Source organism: Sorex araneus, chromosome 6 (assembly GCF_027595985.1).
Source record: "Sorex araneus isolate mSorAra2 chromosome 6, mSorAra2.pri, whole genome shotgun sequence".
In the NCBI taxonomy this organism is placed as follows: Eukaryota; Metazoa; Chordata; class Mammalia; order Eulipotyphla; family Soricidae; genus Sorex; species Sorex araneus.
The window spans coordinates 24954394-24962176 of record NC_073307.1 but is presented as its reverse complement, the minus strand read 5'-3'; positions in this window follow the sequence as shown (position 1 = coordinate 24962176).

The following is a 7783-nucleotide window of genomic DNA, read 5'->3' as shown; positions in this document are numbered from 1 at the left end:
ACCAAACAGGATCTGGGACCTTTGGGCTATAAAGTGAGTATGTGCACACACGTGCTCTCCGAATGCAGGAAGAGGGCCTGGAGCAGGAGCTCTTGGAGGGTTTGGGGCGGGGGGCTCTTTTCGGAGTGTCTGGCTTGGGGTGCTGCCTGTCCTTCCCCTCTGCTGCTGTGTCCTGGAGTCGCATTGCTGCCCACGCAAATTCCGTGCACAGGCTCATCCAGCTAGGGCTGGAACCTGAGGGGGTGGACCCCAAGTCCATGAACTTGATCATGGTCATGAACATCTCCAGCAGTGGACAGAGTAGTTGTAGAACATTTCATTCATGAGCACAGATTTGGCTTTCAGCACCCTCCCTGTCCTCACAATAACCTGTGAGGTCTCTCTTTTGCTAGCGCCCCACTTCCCCCAGGAAGTGACATCACTCACCGGGCTCACACAAGGGGTCAGGGTGTCAGCAGACAGTCTGCAGCCTGTGCATGTCCAAAGCCATGCTTCTACCAGGGAGCCCAACACAGCGCCTGTGGGCAAAAGACCTTTGGAAAAGCTGGTATTGTATCCTGGTTTTTCTTGGACTGGGGGCGGGGGGAGAGAGGGTTAGTTCTTTGGACCCACAGAGGAGAAGGGCACTTTCTCCTCCAAATGATGTTCAGATCCCCAAGAGCAGTCACGTTCCCTGAGCATCCCCTGGCAGGAAATTAAACAGGGCCACACTGAGTCAATGTCGAGATGCAGTTTACACAGCTTTTTACACAAGCCAGAGAGCCCTTCCATTAGGGGAGCTCTGTGAACCGACCAACTGGTGCATTTAAGTCTGGTGCTCTGAGGTTGGCTGTGACAGGCACAGGCCACAGGCTGGGGACCCCAGAGCCACCTCTCCTCATTACGTGGTGGCTGAGTGGCCCCTGTGCCTCCTGAGCCAGTGTCCTATCTGCAGAGAGAATGTGCTGCAGCCCGGGGGCCTCTCCTGGTGGCCGCCCCGCTCTGCAGGGCCAGCTGGCAGGGCTTTAATGGGGACTGGGAGCGCTCGAGCTTGGGATTTCATAAACGGCGCCATGCCAGGCTGCTGGGTGAAGCTATTTCTGGTTGTTGGCAGGCTCCAGGGTTATTATTAAACTGCTCAGTGGCGTCAAGGGGCCGGGGCGAAGAGCAAGGGTGAAGTGGTGTCTGCGGAGGGTAGGGCAAGGCTGTGCCTGCGTGTCACAGACATGCCACGGGGAGGTGCTCTGCTTACTCTTCCCTGGACGTCATCCTGCCCCTGAGCTCACAGGCTGTTCTTCTCACTCTTTGGCTGGGCCACGGGTGGGTTCCATTTTGATGGGTCACTTTGGTCACCATCAGTGGGGGACTGGAGGTTGCACTGGAGAAGGACCGTTTGCAGAGTGGAGCAGTGCAGACCTCCAAAACTGTTAGCAGTTTGAAGGAGGCCAGATGCAGGCTCTGAAATGAAGAGACTTTGCCAGCAGGAAGAGGCAGCCAGCAGGCCAGACCCTGGAGGGGGTGGCCGGAGAAAGGGGGCTCCTGCCCACTCCATGCTGCCCCTGGATTTGTGAGATGGAGGAGAGACGGGAAGACTGTATTCTTTCCTCCTGGGGGTCCGAGGGATGGAGGGAAGCTGGGGAGGAGGGGCCAGGCCCGAATCTGCAGGCTCTGCTGTGGTTGAAGTTCTGGGAAGACAGAGCCTCACCGTCCTCCTCCGCCCCCCGTCCCCCATCAGCTGGTTCTCCAGTGGAAGTACGGGCCTGCATCATGGGTCCCAAGAGCATTCCCTCGCTTTTCTCACTGGTCCCTTTAGCTGTGTGGCCACTAGCCAAGTGGGCTGCTTACTGGGAACACCCCTTTCAGGCTGCAGGGACCTACCACAGACACGCTCCCTGCCTCCCACTCCCCACCCCAGGCTCTGTGATGTGTCACTCCTGCGGCTGCCTGAGATGGGCCAGGGTGGGGCTTGTGGGTGGGGAGTCAGAAGTGGGGTCCCTGTCTGGGACACGCATGGGAATGGGGCTGCAGCTAGGATGTGACTAGCCTGTCTCGGACGAGCAGGAAGTGTGGGTGGGGGCTTCAAACTACTCTTTGGGACCAACCGCAGGTTCAGGGCTGTCAGGAAGACTCTGTAAGTGCAGGGCCAGGAGGTTATACAGTGGCGCTGGCTGGGGAGCCAGGAGGGGAGCCTTGGACTCAAGAAATGGAGCCCGTCAGTCCCCCAGGGAGGAGTCGGAGTCGCGTGCCTTCAGTCCCCTGCCGGGAAGGGCCTGGGGCTTTCTGGGAAGATCAGGGCCAGAGAACACTCTCAGAGCAGCCTGGCATGTCCCTGCTTGCTTCCCCTGAGATTTGTGTGCAGAATTCTACCAGAAGAAGGGAGGGAGGATTATTCCAGAAGGCTCATCATCCTCCATTCACACAGTATGGAAGCGGCTGCTTTCTCCTCTCTCACTGCTTGCCAATGAGATGCTCAATCCTCTTAGGTCCCTCTGCTTCTCTTGGTCCTCCGAAAGCCCGAAAGCTGTCTTGGGGAAGAGGCTTTGGGGCTGCCCTGAGGGCAGAGCGGGGCTGGAAGGGCCTTCCTTGAAGTTTGTGGCAGCCAGTGGCCAGTGGGCAGCTGCTGGGAGAGGCAGGTTTCCTGGGGATGACTGGCGGGAGTCTCTCCTGGGCAGCTGAGTCCCAGCCATCTGCAGCCAGTGGCCGCTAGTTTGCTGGTGGGCCTCAGACGAAGGCTCCTGCAGTGGAGGGTCTCACTGCTTTCCAGTGTGGCCTGGAATTGGGCAGCGGGCAGGGCCCAGGGGCTCAGCTAGGAAGTCCTTACATGACCAGTGCTGGGGCTGGGTTTTGGGGGGCTTCTGGGGCAGTGGCAGAGCCGTGTGTCTGTCTTGCGCTGTGTGTTGTAGCTAGACTATTCTGTGCCACTGGCTATCCCTGGGGGCTGCTGCCGCCCAGGGTCAGAGCCCCCTTGCACCCACCCCAGACAGACCCATAGCATCCCCAAATTAGATTAGAAAACTTTATCTGGATTGAGAAACAATCGCAATAAACCAGAAAATTAGAAAAATCCAAAATACAGACCAACCATCCAGGATTGGATGTTACATTGATGCCACCCCTTCTGTAGTCATGCCCTCGGATACCGGACCTTTGGTGGCTCCTCCCTGTTGGGTCCCCTGGACCCTGCACCTTCCTATCCCGATGCCCCTGAACAGAGAAGGTGGAAGGGGAGGGCAGGGAGAGGAGCAATCCTGGGAGCCACCACGGAGCTGCTGGTGGCGCCTTCATCCGAAGCCCCTGGAAACTACCCCACGCTGATCAGTGATGCTCAGACCCCACAGACCACCATGCCAGCATCTTCAGCGCTGCATCCTGACTGTGATATCATGAACATGATATCATGAATGTTCTAGAACATTCAGATGGCCAGCTCCATTCTTGTTCCTTTCTTTTGCATTTGTTCCCCCTTCCCTTTGTTGTTATTGCTGCTGTGAAGACAGAGGGTCACGCATGCTTAGTCTTGGTGGTCACAGTCTTAGACTGTGTGCAGGGGTCCAGGGACATCATTGCCCTGAATCATGCCCTACAAGGAGGGTGGTGCGGGGATCAAACTCTGAGCCTCACCACTGAGCTGCCCCAGGCCTCCACCTACCTCCATTCATTTTTGTCCTGATCTCCCTTCCACAGGTGCCACAGGTGTGTGTGTGTGTGTGTGTGTGTGTGTGTGTGTGTGTGTGTGTGTGTGTGGAGGGAGAGCAGGGGTGCATATGTACAAGTTGTTCGGGGGCCCTGGGCAGAAGGGATCTTAGACATGGCCGTGGGGCCGGTAGGGAATGAGAAAAGCCCTTTGAGCAGAGATGCAGCACATTGCTCTGGAAAAATCCCTCGAGAATCTCCTTTCAGCTGTCAGCCCTGGACGGGGAGGAGTGACAAATATGCCCTTGACTGAATCACAAGGAACAGTGATTCTTTTACAAAAGTTTAAAGTCAGAGAGCTGAAGTTGGCCTTTAAGTGACATTTTCAAACCCAAATTGGAAACTGTGGTTAGTGTTGCCATTTTATACGGAGGGAACAGAAATTCGTGCTGCTCCCTCCTGGGCTGGGCGGCCCGATCGGAAGTTAGCTTGTCTTCATCCAGAAGATTCCTCTAGGGGCACATTCGGTCCCGCACCTGACTCCGTGCTCCCATTGCTCCCTCCTGGACTCGGAGCTGGGCGGTGACCGGGTGAGTGCTTTCTCGGTGCCGGGAGCCTTCGAGGTGCCAGAGGCTGAGAGATGGTGGGAAGTGGAATTTCCCACATCTCTGCGGAAGGAGAAGCAGGAAGTCAAACAGGGAGCACCAGAAGAAGCTGAGGGCGTTAGGGACATTTCCCATTTCCCTCTCCAGTGCCTACCATCTGCCCCTGACTTACCCTCTGGGGTCAGACAGAAAGGCGTGGGCAGGCTTCTTCAGGAGCTAACTTTCTCCCTGCAACTCCATTTCCCCTTGGCTCTCCAATAGTTGTCTGGGGGAAATGTTTTAAAATTCAGTTTCTAACCCCCAAGATTTTAATTCAGCATCAGAAGCTAACGACACACATGTGTACATGTGTGCATATGTGCATACAAAAACAAGCATGTCTGTGTGAGCAGGGCATGTGTGTGGACACATGTATTTCCCAGCACCTGCAGTCCTGCACGGGTGGTGGCCAGACTGCCCAGCACCCACTGCCTTGGGGAAGGAACAATGAGTGTAAAGCATAAAGGGGTCAGATTACTGGGCGTTCCACTTTGCCCAGTCTGGTCAGGGCTGGAAGGAGGGATGAAAGGTAAGGCCAGGGCTGTGGTCAGCACCTGTGGGAGAGAGGACAAAAGAAGTTCAAAGGGCGGTTTCCTAGGAGGGATCCAGGAGGTCTTTAGCCCTTTGCATCCCCCCTCCTCAGCATGATTGTGCAGTGCACACGTTGCTCAACCGAATGTGGCAGGACTGGGTCAGGGCACGTTTTCCATCCCTGGCAAATTGGAAGACAGCCTGTCATCTTGGGGTAGGGGGTAAGGAGAGGAGAGTTAGCAGGGAGATGAGACTGCAGACACGGGGGTGTCCTGGGGCGGGGGAGTAGTGTTGCATGCTCAGTATTGGGAGGGATGAAAGAAACACAGTAGTTTAGGGGGTCAGGATGTTGGGAGATAATCAATACCTCCTGGTGTGGGTCAAGCATGAGAATAACAGAAGCTCAGAGTTGGTGCTGCCCCCCCTTAGCCCTGTAGGGTTTGCTGTGGTGGGTCCAAGACTCCTTAACAGTCCCTGGCCTGCTGGCAGAAGATGGGTCTGGTTCTTCCTACGGGGATAACGCATGCATGCACGCACACACGCACTCATGTGCACAGCAGTGCCAAGCTGCGATTTCTACCCATTCAGGGGGTGGGCAGGACCTGTGAGTGGAAACTTCTCCTGGCCTTTCTTCCCCACCTGTGACTCCGGGGTTAGATTAAGAGTGATAGAACTGTTCCAGGGAGATCAGGAGTAAATATCCTGTCTGTAATGGTCTCCGTGGGTGAGATTCGGGCAATTTCCAGCCGCTGCTTTCTCAGTGCAGAGACTGGGAAATGTCTCCCGCGACCCTGGTTTCCTCCGGTCCGGAGGACGATAATGTTCTAAATCCAGCCCGAGCCTGGGAGCAGCAGCAAGCTTCTCCCTTTCTCCCCTGCTCTCTCGGGGTCTCCATTCTTTAAGCACCCCGACTGTCTCACTTTCTCCAGCCTCCCCTTCCTGCCGGGCATCTGAGGAGGAGCGGGGTGCCCGGACCCAGGTCTCGGTTTGAGGACACAGGCATGAACATCCCCAAGGGCACTTCCGTGCTCTGTGTGTCCAGTGAGGATGGGGGTGGACAGTGGGGGTGGACCTGTCATCTGGGCTTCCTGTGAGGAGTGGGTGACATTGGGGAGCCCCACCTGCCCCTGGGCCGGTGCAGAGCTGGTGCCTTCTGGGCTCTGCGAGTCAGCTCTGAATCACTGGCAGGAAAGGCCCCCTCAGATGCCAACAGGCTGCTAACTACAGAGCCAGTTACCTGCTGATGCGCTGGGGCCCCCTCAGCCCCGAGGGCATGGGAGAGAGAGAGGAGGAGAGGACCCCACTCCCCACTGCTCTGTGGGGCCTGATGGAGCTGCCCCCCTGCGTGTCCACCAGGGGCCGGGGGCCAGGAGGGGGTGATGCCCTGGAAGATCAGTGGCCACGGGCGAGCCCCAGGATGGATGGAGGGATCCTGGAGTGCCCAGCTTACACGTGCAGGGTCCTCACCTCCTTCAGAAAGGGAGGCCCAGTGTGGGCTACCCCTCTGAGAGCCCCACTCCCGGCGGCCAGTGTCCTGAGATGTAACCCCACTTCCAAGGCCACACTTGCTGGGGCTTCCATCCCTGGAGTCTGCTAAGCCTTCTCAGAGGCTGGAGCTGGGCCTGCCTCTTGGCGCCCATTCCGTGTGTGTGTGTGTGTGTGCAACTTACCCAGCTTGCATCTGGGCTGGCTCCGTGGGTGGGTGGTGGTTGGGGGCGACCGACCCAGCCTGCATCTGGCCTCCGCAGGTTTCTGCCACAGGAGGCCACAGCCCATGGGGAAATGCTACCAGGCGGATTTTCTGTGACCCTGCAGAGCTTGGCATCTGACCTCTCTGGGGTGGGTCCCCCTCCACAGATGCTCTGTGCTCCGGGAGCCCAAGTCTGCGGGCTTGAGTGATGCTCTCCCCTGCTGGGATGGCCTCGGGTGGGGTGGGGTGGGCTCTTGGCTCATCCCTGCGTCCACAACCCCTGGCACCTCTCTGAGTGTGTGTGGTGGGGTCCCACGGGGTGAGGAGGAGTGGCTGTGCCCAAGGTGATCTCTCAGTGCCTGGGTGCAGCTTCCTCGTGCCCTTAAACTCTTGGCTTCCTTTGCTTCCCTCTCCTCTTACCAACCCCCGCCCCTGTCCATCCCCACGCCCCCCAGAAATGAATATTTCCCCATTTGGGGAGCTACTCTTGGTGCCCATGCACCTGCCATCCACAGCCTGGTGGCAGGCAAGGGGGCATCCTGGTGCCTGTGTCTCATGGGCATGGTCTGGGAAGGAAATTCACCTTCTACAGGGCGCCAGCTGTGGCTGGCAATTTCCTTCTGGAGCAGAGGGCCCCCAGGGCTGGCGTTTACCAAGTGTCCTTCTTGCGATGGATGGAGGCAGCGGAGTCCAGGAACCCCCACGGCTCTGCTTCCTCCTGAGTGATCCCGGCAGTGCCTCCCCAGCCCTGTGGGTCAGCCTTGGAGCTGCCGGGTGCAGGCGCCCCTCATCTCTCCAGGTGCACCCCAGCTGGCGGGAGATGACCTGTCACTGTCAGAGGCCCCTCCCCGGCTGGGGCACACTGCTGCTTCTGGGGTCCCACTGCCTCTGAACTGCCCCTGCCCCCCCAGTTGGGTCCTCCACTGCTTTCTGCCCACAGTTGCCAGGGGAGAGGTCTCCTGGTCTCCTCACTGCCCACTGGAGAGGTGCTCCAGTTCCGGATCCTTCTGTAGCCCAAAGAGAGGAGCCGCTCCCTGGGTGGGGGTGACCCTGCTTGCTGACCTCTAGGTTGGTTTCGAGCGGCCAGCTCCTGCCATCACCATGGTCTAGAAAGTCGCCCCGTCCTTCTTGGGCACGTGGAATTTTTAAACTCACTCTGCTGAGCGTGTCATTGCTAGTTTCGGGGACCCAGTCCTTGCTCCCATGTTTCAGGATTGGGGGAGGGGCGGGGCTTTGGGTGATGCTGAGCACCCCCTTCCCCAGTCCTCCCCCTGTGCAGGCCCCTCGGGCCCCTTGATCCTTATCC